This window comes from Lepus europaeus, chromosome 3 (assembly GCF_033115175.1).
Source record: "Lepus europaeus isolate LE1 chromosome 3, mLepTim1.pri, whole genome shotgun sequence".
NCBI lineage: Eukaryota > Metazoa > Chordata > Mammalia > Lagomorpha > Leporidae > Lepus > Lepus europaeus.
Genome location: NC_084829.1, coordinates 130,782,930 through 130,797,789, shown reverse-complemented (window position 1 = coordinate 130,797,789; position 14,860 = coordinate 130,782,930).

Here is a 14,860-nt window from a genome sequence, read left to right as displayed (position 1 = left end):
ACTAAATAGTTATCATCGATAAAAATGAGTGGGCCAATGGAAGATTCATTTACTTGGCATCTTTTAATGAAACTCATTCCTCTACAAAAGATTTGACTATTCAGGTATAGATGCAAAATCATACTTCTAGGAAATAAGCAATAAAAATATAATGAAGATATATTAAAGAGGTAAACATGCTTTGCACTATAAAAAAGGTGATTGTTTTCACTTACCTACTAACAACACACTCACTTTTCCATTTCATGCTTGGTATTTACAGGTAACTTCAAACTACAATATTTCCCCCTTTTATCAACATATTAACTCACAACAGAAATTTGGCTCTACTTTGATCATAGTTGGATGTTTCCAGAACATTGATGTTTTTTTCAAAGGAACAGTTTCAGTTCTTAGAATTTAAAAAGCACATGATTTTGTATTAAAAGTATAAAAAGAAGTACTGACTTAGAATTTCGTTGTAAATATTTCCTGAAATATTTGTGTTATCTAGAATTTTCAGAGGCTAATTTCATAAAGATTGGTAATTTCAAAAAGATATATCCATTTCTTTGAATGGTAGAATTATATATAGAGAGGGAGAAACACACACATGTGCGCACACACACACACAGAAAGAGAGAGAGATCTTCCATCTGCTCTTTTACTCCCCAAAAGGCTGCAATGACTAGGATTGGACCAGGGTGGAACAAGGGTCAGAAGCTTCATCTGGGTTCCTATGTGGGTGACAGGGGCCAAAGTCTTTGGGCCATTTTGTGCTGCTTTCCCAGGCACATTAACAAGGAACTGGATAGGAACTGGAGCAGCCAGGGCTTGAACCTTGTTCATATGCGATGCCAAGTTTGCAGGGTCAGCTTAACCCGCTGTACCACATCATCAACCCCAATATCCACAAATTCCCAAATTCCACAAATTCAGTGTTCTTACTTGGTTCTGTCTTTATAACTTTTCTGTCACATTCATAAAAATCAGAATATGTGATTTTCTTATTTTGGAGTGTATTTCCCAACTGTCCAGTGACATTGTTTGTTTTTTGAGGGAAGAGATTGTATCACCTTATGCTTAAAATTCAGTAGTAAATGTTCCTTAAACACCTACTGTACATTAGATTCTGTGCTTCTATATTTGAGATACAATGACACAGCAATTGTCAGAGCTCCCACCTGCCATTCACTGCCAAACAGAGAGACAAACACACAGAAAAAAAATTTCAATAGAATACAGATCTCAAGGTGGGGGTATGGGCCAGCAGTTCTCAAATATTTGGGCCTTAGGATTTCTGTACACTCTTAAAGAGGATCAAGGACCCCACAGAGCATTTGTTTATATCTATCAATCTATCAACTACAAATTAAAACCGAGAAATTAAAAATATTGATTTATTAGTTAATTAAATACAATATGTCATTGTATGCTAATGTAAAAATATATTTTATGGAAAATAACTGCATTTTCAAACCAAAAATTGTGGTAAGTATAATATTATTTTTTTGTTTTTGGAAATCTCTTTAATTTTGGGTTAGTAGGAGACTGTTGGGTTTCCTATATCTGTATCTGCATTAAATCCATTGCACTAAGGTTTTTTTGTTTGTTTGAAGTAGACAAAGAAATTCTGTTTTCATGCAATACAAGATTGAAAAATTGAGGAGTATTTTAATAGCTTTTTCAGATAATTGTATATGTTCTTCTTTGATAATATGAAAAAATAACAATTTATTTTGTTTTCTTTAGTTGCCATTTTTTGTGGGAATAACACTTAAGATGTATTCTTGGCAAATTTCAAGATACATAATACTGTATTATTAAGTATAGTCATCATATTATATATTAGAACTTATTCACCTTAGAAATGTAATTTTGTATACTTAAATCAACATCTCTTCATTTCTCCCACCCACCCCAGTCCCTGGTGACTATCATTCTACTCTCTGTTACAATAAATTTAATTTTTTTTAGATTCCACATGAAGAGAAATCATGCAGTATTTTTCTGTCTGTGCTTGGCTTCCCTGATTTAGTATAACATTCTCCAAGTCAATGCATGTTTCACAAATGGCAGAATTTCCTTCTTACTCCCCCTCCCCTGTTTTTTGATTGACAGCCACTTTGGTTGTTTCCATACCTTGGTTATTTTTTTAAAAAAGATTTATTTATTTATTTGAAAGACAGAGTTACAGGGAGGCGGAGGCAGAAAGAGCGAGGTCTTTTATCTGCTGGTTTACTCCCCAGGTGGCTGCAACAGCCAGAGCTGTGACAATCTGAAGCCAGGGGCCAAGAACTTCCTCCAGGTCTCCCATATAGGTGCAGGGGCCCAAGGACTTGGCCCATCTTCCACTGCTTTCCCAGACCTTAGCAGAGAGCTGGATCAGAAGTGGAGCAACAGGGACTTGAACTGGTGCCCATATGGGATGCTGGCACTGCAGGCAACAACTTTACCTGCTACATCACAGCACCGCTTCTCCCCTCCCCCCCCCCTTTTTAAAGATTTATTTATTTGAAAGGCAGAGTTAAAGAGAGGCAGAAAAAGATAAAGAGAGAGAGAGAGTGAGAGAGAGAGAGATAGAGATAGAGAGAGGTCTTCCATCCACTGATTCACTCCCCAAATGGCTGCAACGGCCAGGACTGGATTGATCCAAAGCCAGGAGCCAGGAGTCAGGAGATTCTTCCAGGCTGCCAGGTGGATGCAGAGGCCCAAGGACTCAGGCCATCTTCTACTGCTTTCCCATGCCATAACAGAGAACTGGATCACAAGTGGTGCAACAGGGACTTGAACTGGTGCCCATATGGGATGCTGGCACTGCAGGCAGCAACTTTACCTGCTACCCCACAGCACCGCTCCCCCCCACCCTTGTTTTTAAAGATTTATTTATTTATTTATTTGAAAGGCAGAGTTACAGAGAGACAGAAAGAGAGAGAGAGAGAGAGAGAGAGAGAGAGAGAGAGAATGTCCTCCACCTATTGGTTCACTCCTCCATCTATTGGTTCACTCCCCAGATGGCTGCAATGGCTGGAGCTGCGCAGATCCGAAGTAAGGATCCAGGAACTTCTTCTGGATCTCCCATATGGGTGCAGGGGCTGAAGAACCCAGGCCATCTTTTACTGCCTTTCCAGGCCATAGCAGAGAGCTGGATCGGAAGTGGAGTGGCCGACGCCTTTCTGAGATGCCAGCAATGCACGCTTTACTCACTCCAGCACAGCACTGGCTCCTGTCTTGATTATTTTGAATAGCTATATAGTAGCGTGAAAGTGAAGCAAGCTCTTTGAAACACTGATTTCATTTCTTCTGGGTTCCCAGAAGTGGGATTGTTGGACCATATAGTTGTTCCATTTTACTTTTTTAAAGAACCACTGTACTGTTTCCACAAGCCTGTACTAATGTACATTCCCACCCACAGTGTGCAAGGTAACCTTTTCTACTGATCCTCAACAACACTTATTTTCTTATGCTTTGATAAGGCCACCCTAAGTGATTGATAGCTTATTGTGGTTTTCAGTGGCACTTCCCGTGATTAGTGATATTACATCTTTTCACTTGAGAAGTGTCTAGGGTCTATTCAGATCTTTCTATTTCAAACTAAGGGTTTTTTTTTAATACAACAAATTGTAATTTCTTAAAGGTTAATGTCAATATGGAATCTGGAACTGTATCAGTTAATTTTTTGTTTTCTTTTGCATTAAATCCATTGATCTATATTTCATTTGAATTGATCTTTTTGTCATGTATGACCTTCTGTGACACAGTGCATTGCCATTTGGAAAATATGATTTCACTGAATTATGCAGAATTTCAAATGTTGATGTATTTCGTAATACAATATCATAAAACCATATCCATCAATATTCTCACTGATTTAATCTAATCGCTGATTGGCGATGGCTTTAGCAATTGGGAAATTGTCAAATTCATTGTTGAAATTCTAAATTTTCCCTTGAAAATTCAAATTCTATCATCGACAACAAATACTGTCAATTGTTTTCTTTGAAGTGATGGGCTTTGTTCAGTTTTGGGAAAATGTCTTCCAAATACCCAAATCTGCATAATCATAGTGTGTCTACCAGTTATTCTTTCAGGGAAGAATGTGTTCCATGAAAGAAAACAGCCAGCTATATTAGCAACTCTGACATTATGTAAATCTTCAAGACAACTCTCAAACTTCAATATGCAACAGGAATGCTTTATGTACCAACCCATTTAGTAACTCAGAATATTAAAAGATGTATATCTGAGGGCTAAGCTTTGACAAAATTGCTAGTTTTCACTGAGGTTGCCTAATGGGGAAGACGACAGGGATTATTAGTGCATGATGGTGCCACTGATTTGATTCATGCTGAGCACCAGCAGTTTTTACCCACAGTTGCTCTGGATCATCAAAGTGCTCATGCCCGCATAGTGGAAAAGGCAAATAAGGTGTCAGCATTAGTATGAAAACAGTATTGTTCTAGGGGCTGGCACTGTGGCTCACTTGGCTAATCCTCTGCCTGCGGCACCAGCATCCCCTATGGGCGCCGGGTTCTAGTCCCAGTTGCTCCTCTTCCAGTCCACCTCTCTGCTGTGGGCCAGGAGGGCAGTGGAGGATGGCCCAAGTGCTTGGGCCCCTGCACCTGCATGGAAGACCAGGAGGAAGCTCCTGGCTCTTGGCTTCGGATTGGTGCAGCACCGGCTGTAGCGGCCATTAGGGGAGGAACTTTCTCTCTGTCTCTCTCACTGTCTAACTCTATCTGTCGAATAAAAAAAAATAAATAAAGTATTGTCCTTGTGGGCTCCATGAAATTACCTTGGAGACTTTGAAAACCACTGTTCTAGGAAAACAAAGGAGAAGTATTTAACCAGGCCTGGGGAAAGGGTGAAGGTATGGGAGTTCGAAAGGGCTTGGAGACTGGCTCCTGGGTGGATGACTCTCCAGCAGATCTGGGGTTGAATAGGGGTCATTCAGAGAAATGTGGTAGGAGATGGCATGTACCAAGTATATTACTTTTGGGCATGGGTGCTGTGGTACACCAGATTAAGCTGTCACTTGGATTGCTTGCATTCCATTTCAGAGTATCAGTTCAAGTGCCAGCTCCTCCACTTCCAATCCAGTTTCCTGCTAACCTACCTGGGAAGCAGAAGGTGATTCCAAGTACTTGGGTCTCTGCCGTTCACATCAGAGCCTGGGTGGAGTTACTGGCTTTTCTCTCTCCACCACTGCCCTGTCTCTTCTCTGTCACTCTGCCTTTAAAACAAACAAATAAATCTTTTTAATAAGTTTATCACTTTACTATATATAATACATGAACACACACTGAGCCTTATGAAACCACATCTATTGACTGATGTCACAGTTGTGTAGGAGAGAGGTCTAGGTAGACCATGGCTGGGTCCTTGCTTGGATCTCACAAGTCTGAAATCTGCCTGTGTCCTCAGATGAGGCTTGGGTCCTCTTCCATGCTACTGTGGCTGTTGCTAGAATATTGCACTGTTTGGTGGTAGGGCAAGGTCTCTCTTTCTTGCTGGCTCTCAGCCAGGGCTGCCCTCAGCTGCTAGGTGCAGCCTGGGATTTCTTGCTATGTGGCTGTCTCCAAAAAATGGACACTTGTTTCTTCCAAACCAGCAGATGAACTGTTCCCCTCTCAGAAAGTGGTAGGTGGGAACTAGGCAGGAAGATGAGGTAGGAATACTTGAGCTGGAATATTTTCTCACAATTTCCATGTAGCCCTGCATTGTAACCCCATCCTCTTGCAGTCAATCCAGCACATCCACTCTCCCATGATGCACCTGTGTCCCATGTGCGACCAGGAAAGAGGAGATGCCACAATGTCCACTTGGAAGTTAAGCTCCATGTGGAGATACCATGAAACTCCCGGAAAGCCTCGTGCACACTAAGCCCCACCTAGATTCCTCAGAAAAGGGACTGATAATGTGGGAGTGGTGCTTTTGCTTTTCCCTTCTGGAACATGCTGTGGATCCTTCTCTGGCCTCCTCCCACTTTCTCTCATAGGCAACTCACGACCCTCTCATGACAGGTATTTCTCCTTGTGGCATTGCCCACACTCAACATGTGAATGTATGTTCCATCTCTGTTTTTTAAAATAAATTCCGCTGTCACTTGTACACTGTATTTATGCCTCTGTTTTGAATTCTTGTCTCTGTGAGGGCAAGAACTTGGAGTAAGCATGGAGATACCTATGCCCATAACGAAAGGACCCAGTAGTTTTTTCAGGGCTCATCTCTTGGGCTCAGGCCCACCGGGATAGTCTTTTCAAGTAACTCAAAGTCAGCTTATTTGAGACCTGCACCTCCTTCATGTAATAAAACCTGACCACAGCATGAAGTTCCTCTTCATTACACTCTCACCTGACACAGGATGAGAACCCCGGGGGGTGTGGATCTTACTGGGGCCCCTCAGAATTCTGCCTATCCCCAAGGACACGAGGACAGTGCAGGTGGAGATATAAATGAGGAGGGAATCACAGCCTTGCTGACGGCCTATTTTCAGCAGCATCCAAGGGTGGGGTGCTGAGGGGATGGATCTGAAAGGAGAAAGGAAAATGACCCACTTCAATCTTCCTGGCACCAGCATCCCTTCTTCTCTGTCAGTGCTGTTTTGTGGCCTCATAAGGATGGCTTTGCAGGAGGGGTAAGATATTGTTCACACTTCATGGAGGAACTTTCTGGAACTGTTTCAAAAGCAAGCCTGATCTGCCGCTGATCACTTAACTTGGAAAAGAGATAGGTCTTCCCGACCTCAGGCAACAGCCTGCGATTCAACACAGCAGAAGCAGCTACGGTCTGCCTGGGAGTGTGGTTCTCTGCACCACCTCCTCCCCAGCCCCTCCCAGCTCCACTCCACTCCTAGAGTTCACGTTTAATTAAGCCGCTCATCTGCTCACAAGCCTGGGGAAGCCTCTGGAAAGCATCTCAGGTGAAACTGGCATTTCTGATCCTGGGTTTCCAGGCTCTAAACAGAGGTGCCCTTCAATCCCAGCCCATCTTCCTCATTTTTCAGGCACTGTTCTGTTGGTTGCAAATCACTGAGGGGGACTGCTGTGTAAAAAAAAAATGAAGAGTTACCTCTGTGAAACCATAGCAGTCTCCTTCAGTCTGTCATGTTGTAGCTGATTCAGTTTAGCACAAGCTATCTGTAGCTATTAGGAAGGAATGCAGAGTGTAAGCAAGAAACAGCAGACTGAATGGAGCACGGATTAGGACAATCAAACCATTTTGGTTGAAATGTCCTCAGACCCTTGATCATACATAAAAGCAGAGTCTCATCTGAATACTCCTTTGCGATGAGTTATTTTCTCTTCAGCTCTTCAATATCTCCCTTCCTCCCTCCCTTTCTCCCTTCCTCCCTCCCTCCTTCCTTCCCTCCTTTCAATATGTCCTAAGGGTGATTGGCAGTGGAACGCTAGCATGAATACAAGAGCGTCTGTCATCAGGAAGGAAACATTCTCAGGGACAGACATGTAAGGAACTGTCACAATTCAGTGTTTTGCAAAGAGCAAATGGTCACTGCTTTCTCAAGGGTGTGCTGTTAGCAAAGTCTCGATTGAGGATGCAACTTTTCAGCTGAGCCTAGAACAAGTGTTGTCCAGAGGGATTAGTGGAAGGATTCTTCATGAAAAGGAAGACCATGTACAGAACTTGAACCTTTTGAACACTGACAGATAATTATATATAAAATAAATGATTGTATCCAGTTGCCCAGATAATCATTTATATCCCACTAGATTCTAGAAAAAACTTGTCACTTATAAAACACATGCACTAAAAAAAATGCACTGTAATAAGATAAACTAAAATGGAAAAAAATAAGTGGCTGAGAAATTAAAGACAGAGACAAGATGGCCAGCGCCATGGCTTAACAGGCTAATCCTCCGCCTTGCGGCGCCGGCACACCGGGTTCTAGTCCTGGTTGGGGCACCGGATTCTATCCCGGTTGCCCCTCTTCCAGGCCAGCTCTCTGCTATGGCCCGGGAAGGCAGTGGAGGATGGCCCAAGTCCTTGGGCCCTGCACCCACATGGGAGACCAGGAGAGGCACCTGGCTCCTGGCTTCGGATCAGCGAGATGCGCCGGCCGCAGCAGCCACTGGAGGGTGAACCAACGGCAAAAAGGAAGACCTTTCTCTCTCTCTCTCTCTCACTATCCACTCTGCCTGTCAAAAAAAAAAGACAGAGACAAGCTAGGGATAGGGAAAATAAGATGAAGGCACGTTTGAATTCAGTAAACAAAACACATGCTGAACAATTCTATTCTTGCTAGAGGTAGGCCATAAATTTGGATTTACGTCTTTTTTTTTTTTAACTTTTATTTAATGAATATAAATTTCCAATGTACAGCTTATGGATTACAATGGCTTTACGTCTTTTGGTGCCTGCCCAGAAAGAGATGCAATCAGTTACGACGCTGGGTGTCCACAGGATTGAATAAGCCGGTTGTTCGGGCGCAGCGTGTCTATGCCTGGTGTACAGGACAAAGAGGAATTTCTCCCGTGGGTCTGACGGAGAGGACAGTCAGTAATTTGTGAATGATGCCCTCAGCAGCGTCTTTATAGCAATGCAGAGCTGAGGGTCATAAAAAGATTTTTTATTACACCTTCAGTGCAGGCTGATGACACATTTCCAAGGTGCCAGTGAGTACAAGCATTTCTGCATTGCTCAAGGTTAAACATTCTGTCAAACCTTTTCATGTTGCTTTCTGCTCTTTTCTTTTTTAAAAAAGTCTAGGCAAGAGTTGAGTTACATGTACGTTAAAATTGTTTCCAGCCTAAGTTCCTGCCCTGATGTCACGGAGTATATGCTTGACTGTCTGTAGATCAGGGTGCTGGTTGACATTACAATCTTTTCATTGAGTCCTTTAGTTTGTACTTGTAATTATCTAACCAACTTATTTATCTTATTCAGCTGTTTCAGGATTATTTGTCCCTTTTCTCCATTAAATAATGAAATCCTTGCAATAGAGTCAGTGGAGTCCGACACAGCATAGCAGGTGTTCGGCTGGTACAGATGACTGACTAAATTTGAGTGATGTTAGCTGGCTTTCAGTCATTCCTTTTTTTCTTCCTTTAACAAAGTAATTTCTAATTCCTTTAAGCTTTCCTCATCTTATTGTCCTTGGTAACATTGCCTAGTTCATAAATTCTTTGATTATAAGCCTTTGCAACTTTTATTTTTGTATTTCCAAAATTCAACATCTCTTAAGATGTGCCTAAAAATGAAGATAAGAAATATTACAGATTCTTAGAGGAGAAAATAATAACCTTGGTCATTTAAAAAGAGGATATATTTATTCAAGTGTAATTTAAACGATTTTAACTGTAAGATAAAAGGGTCTATTAATTTCTGTATTTAAATTTAATTCTGGAGCATTGGTATTCCATATTAGATTTATATTGCAATTTCTTTCTACCTGTACAACTCTAGTAATTTTTAAAAGTCTAGAATGCCTTTAAAAAGCATCTGAGTATATAATCTTAGTATATAATATTCATTTTATATACTAACTTAAATAATGCTTATATCTAAAAATATAAACTCCGGGTTAATCTATATGTAGGACTATTTATGAGAGAGTCACACAGAGTGTTTTAGAAGTGTAAGGCATCAAAATGAAATGAAACAATAGAAACTCTGTCATAAGGTTGCACTGGGTAGCAGGTCTAAGCTATAATCTCAGCTGTAGAGAGGGCTGAAGGGTAGGCTATTTATAAAATGATTGCAAAATGATACACAACAAACCTACTTCTCCTTGAGGGTTCAATAGAGGGGAAAACTTCTCTTCTGTCATGGACTCAGAATTCCAATTAAGGATATTCCAAAAGAAATAGGAATATTAAACTTTTTAGTTTAAGATTTATTCCAGGGGCTGGCATTGTGCTTAGTGGGTAAAGCTGCCTCCTGGAACACTAAAAACCCATATGGACGCAGGTTCGTGTCTCAGCTGCTCCACTTCCAATTCTACTCCCTGATAATGGCCTGGTAAAAGCAGTGGAAGATGTCCCAAGTACTTGGGCCCCTGCCAGCATGTGGGAGACCTGAAAGAAGCTCCTGGCTCCTGGCTTCAGCCTGGCCCAGTGCTGGCTTGTTGCAGCCATCTGGGGAGTGAAGCAGTAGATGGAAATCTCTCTCTCTCTCTCTCTCTTTATGTGTGTGTATGTGTGTGTGTGTCTCCTTCTATAAATAAATTTTTAAAACAAAAAGATTTATTCCAGGGTAGATGTCACGTGTTGGCTCAAGCTACCATTTGGGATGTCAGAATCGCATATTGGAATGCTTGATTGGAGTTTCAGCTGCTCCTTTCTGATCCTTCTTCCTGTTCTTAGGACTCAGGGAGGCAGCAGATGATAGTTCAAGTACTTAGGTTCCTGTCACTCATGTGACAGGTGGAGACCCAGGTGGAGTTCAGGGCTCGAGGTCTTTTACAGAAAGGCTGATCTCTTTATTCTCTGAAATACTGACAGGCTAACACCTAGAACAAAATTTATTCCTCAATGTCCTTATTCTTAGGGTAAAGGGAGGCTAAATGAAGGTGATACACTTTTGATAGTAGGAATACAAAGAAGAAAAACAGGATTGCATTCAGATTCTTAGGATTTTGCAGCAAAGCAATAGGCTGAGGGGCAGGTATTGTTGAGAAAGAATGGGTCAACCAAGTTCCTTTAGATTTTCATTTGATATACCCACAAGCAAGCCTGGGCACAGATGCTTATGCCATTCTCTATACCTCAAACCACCAGCTCAGCCTCTAAGGAAGAAGAGAAGGGCAAGGAGGCAGAGATAGCATTTGTATCCAAAATAGACTCAAAGAAAATGCAAATAGATATTTAAAACATATTTTTTACATTTTTAGTGATTTCATGGGAAAATAGTTGCTGGCTCTATGTGCTATACACGCAGGGATTTTCTGTGTTATTGGATTCTTTCTCTTACACAAATGTTATTGATACCCCACTAAACTGAGGGTCATGACTGATGAATGGGTCAGATCCCTCCGTTTGAAAATACTGATTTAGTTATTGGCTTGCTCAAGCTGTAATTCACATTTGGATATATATATTTACTACCTAACTAATTGTGAGCTGAGATGAAATACCTAAATAAGTAGAGGGGAAAATAAAGAACAAGGTAGGAAAATTGATGTTAGTAACACATGGTTTTGTGTGAGTCAAAATTCATGACCCCATCTTTCAAACTTCTTCTTTCCTATAACTTAATGACCTGTCCTTTTTTTCTGTTAGAAGTCATTCATTCATCATGGAATGTCTTGAACCACTTTTACATCTCAGGCACTGTTCTGGGCCTTGAAGGCACAATGATGACACAGACAAAGAACAAGTCACATGGAGCTTCTATTCTATTTCATCAATATTTGCACTAACCATGATGACTTTCAGAAAATGCTTTCTATGAAGCATTATTCACTTTCCAAAGATACTTATGCAAAATAATAATTTTAATTTTTCTTTCAGAATGTTAATGGAAATAGAATGGGGTAGGAAAAAACACTGCCCAGAAGTCAGTATCAGACTAGCCAATGAATTCTCTGTTTCTTTGCCTAGGGAGGAGAAGGAGGAGTGTCAAAATTGTGTTAAATAAAAAGAGATGGTATTTTATTGGCCACAATCTACGAACACTATGTCCTCAGATTTTACAGTTCTTTATGAAATAGACATTATTATTTATACCATAACTTGCTAAAATTCACATAGCTGACAAATGGAAGAGTTAGAGTTGAACTTGGATTGATTTTCAATTCACATCCATCCCTGCACTTTCCACTGTCATGATGCATATAATATTAGACTACTGGATTAAGTTGGTGATATTCAGAGTGTCTGAAACCCAGGAAAGGTAGGCTATCTACCCATCCATCTGTCTGTCTATGTATCTGTCTCTCTCTCCATTGATCTGTTTATCCTCTATCTACAGATACACATAAGGTAAATATTTGTGTCTTTTTATCTGTCTGACCCAAATAATATAATTTACAGTGTTGGTTGTTCATCAAAACATTCTAGTAAATATGATTTCCTCATTCCAGTCTCTCTCTATATACATATATATACACACACACAAACACACACACAGATATACACACATATACATATATGAGGATACTTCACATGGTTTGTGGAGAATGGAAGTAAAGGAACAGCTTATTTTAGTGCCAAAAATTTTGAAATCAATGCATAGTTTACTCATAATATGCATTTTACATTAGCAGTTTGATGACTTTGTATCTGCATGGACTTAAAATTTTTTGTATCCAAATAAATTTACTTTTTAATTCCATTTCCATGAACATATTTAAATACTCTTGCATATGCCATTAGCTAAGTTTGCAATGATGTATCTATATAATTAATTTATAAAATGACCATAATCTGAAAATATATGTTGCATTATCATTTTGATGTAATATATAAATGTGTAGAAAATTCAATTTTGAGTAATATCATTTTGAGCATGATTTGCACCTAACATTTATTAATATAAACAATAATCCACCCATATTTTTGGTGAAAGGATCATTTTTATCTCATTCCATAAATAAAAACCATCGTGCTGTCAACTGATTCTTGCACTACAGGAGAGGAGTTCTTGGGCTCTTCTAATTTGTAGACCAAAACGGTAGATAACCCAGGTTAAAGCTCATGATAAATCTTCTCTTTAACCAGTTCTACTGCAATTCAGAAGAACCTACTGTTGACATTTACAGGAAAAATTATAAATATTCAAACTTTGTTGCCTCTTCATTCTAGGGGTTTATATATATATATATATATATATATATCTTTTAAAACACTGCACATTTATGACCTATACAAGAATTATAAAACATTGTCAGTAAAAGAAAACAAACCATTTGGAAGCAGCAGCAATGATGTAATTGAAGATGATGATAAACTGGTGATTTCCCTGGAGCACAGCCTGGTGAGAACATGGAGGGAGCCACTCAGGCTGGACACCATTGGCCAGACTGGCAGATGCTTTGAGGACGCTTTTCAGAAGTGATTATGTGTGACAAGATGCTCCTTTACAAATGGTTGTTGTGACAGCTTTCAAATATTAGCTTGAACTAATGAATTCATATTAGAATTGTATTGTCAATTAACATTGCTTATTGTAGTTCCTGTTACATTATTTCCATCTGATACAGGAGATAACAGTATGTGAACAGCTGCTACTCTATATGGATTTGCACCTGCTAATACTTAGACTTGAGACTTCTACTCTCCAAGCCCAAAATTACCTTAGATTGACTTTCCTGAATATTTCTTCTTTTTTAAAGATTTATTTTATTTATTTGAAAGACAGAGTTACAGAGAGACAGAGAGAGAGGTTTTCCATCAGCTGGTTCACTCCCGAGATGGCTGCAACGGGCGGAGCTGTGCTGATCTGAAGCCAGGAGCCAGGAGCTTCTTCTGGGTCTCCCACATGTGTGCAGGGGCCCAAGGACTTGGGCCATCTTCTACTGCTTTCTCAGGCCATAGCAGAGAGCTGGATCAGAAGAGGAGCAGCTGGGACTAGAACTGGCACCTATGTGAGATGCTGGTGCTTCAGGTCAGGGCTTTAACCAGCTGTGCCACAGTGCTGACCTCCTGACTATTTCTTCTTATATACCTGATTCTCAGTGAAACTAAGCTCTTGGCTCATCTCTAAACATCTTGGTTGACTTGCACCTGACAGTCTTGGCTCATGGTTGTTTTTTCTCCATTTATTCTAGAAGCAGACTGATGAATGTTCCAGTTTCAGAAAGTTACTACTAGTTACTACTATTTGATGGGGCTTAGGAAAAGACCTTTCAGAATTCGCCACAAGATCTTTTTTTTAATTTTTGACTGGCAGAGTGGACAGTGAGAGAGAGAGAGAGACAGAGAGAAAGGTCTTCCTTTTGCCGTTGGTTCACCCTCCAATGGCCGCCACAGCCAGCGCTGCAGCAGGCGCACCGCACTGATCTGAAGCCAGGAGCCAGGTGCCTCTCCTGGTCTCCCATGGGGTGCAGGGCCCAAGCACTTGGACCATCCTCCACTGCCATCCCGGACCACAGCAGAGAGCTGGCCTGGAAGAGGGGCAACCAGGACAGAATCCGGCGACCCAACCAGGACTAGAACCCAGTGTGCTGGCACTGCTAGGCGGAGGATTAGCCTGTTGAGCCACGGCGCCGGCCTGCCACAAGATCTTACATTCTTTCTATAAGTTGCTGTCTACACTTGTGTTCAAATTCATTGGCCAAACAAGTCACATTAGCAAGCCAGGTCACACTGCCATGCCAGTTATCAAGTGGCCAGGGAAGCACAACTTGAGTTCTTAGAAGTAAAGGGAATGGATATATTTTTGTCACTAATTCCACATGGGGCCTGAATATTAGTATTTTTTAAAGGTCCCCAGGAGTCTAATGTGACTCAAAGTTGAGTCTAGGGCTTATACTATTTGGAAGGAAAGAGGGAAGAATCATTTGCCCTATTTAAAGTTTCATATTAATTAGTGCAGGTTAAATGTGTGTATATGATGCAACACAGGTGTACCCCTATTTTACCCATATTTAGAGATAGCTTTACATGGTGGAGAGAACAAATTGTCATTGGTGGTTACCACTGCTTATCAGCCTTTGTGCTCTTGCCTTCTTTCCCACACTGGTCACCATTAGCTATTCCTAATAAACACACAAGGTCTCTCAAGTCACTTGGAATGCCAGTTGTTCAAGATTTTGAAATGAGATAAATGAATAAAAGATGTAAAAGAAAAGAAAATGAAGTAGAGAAAAACCATCCTATTTGTTGTTTTATTCTTTCTCTTCCATTATAATCTGACTCTATTGTTTTTTGTTTCATACCTACCTACCCACCCATTCAGAGTTTTATCTTATTTTGAGATACTA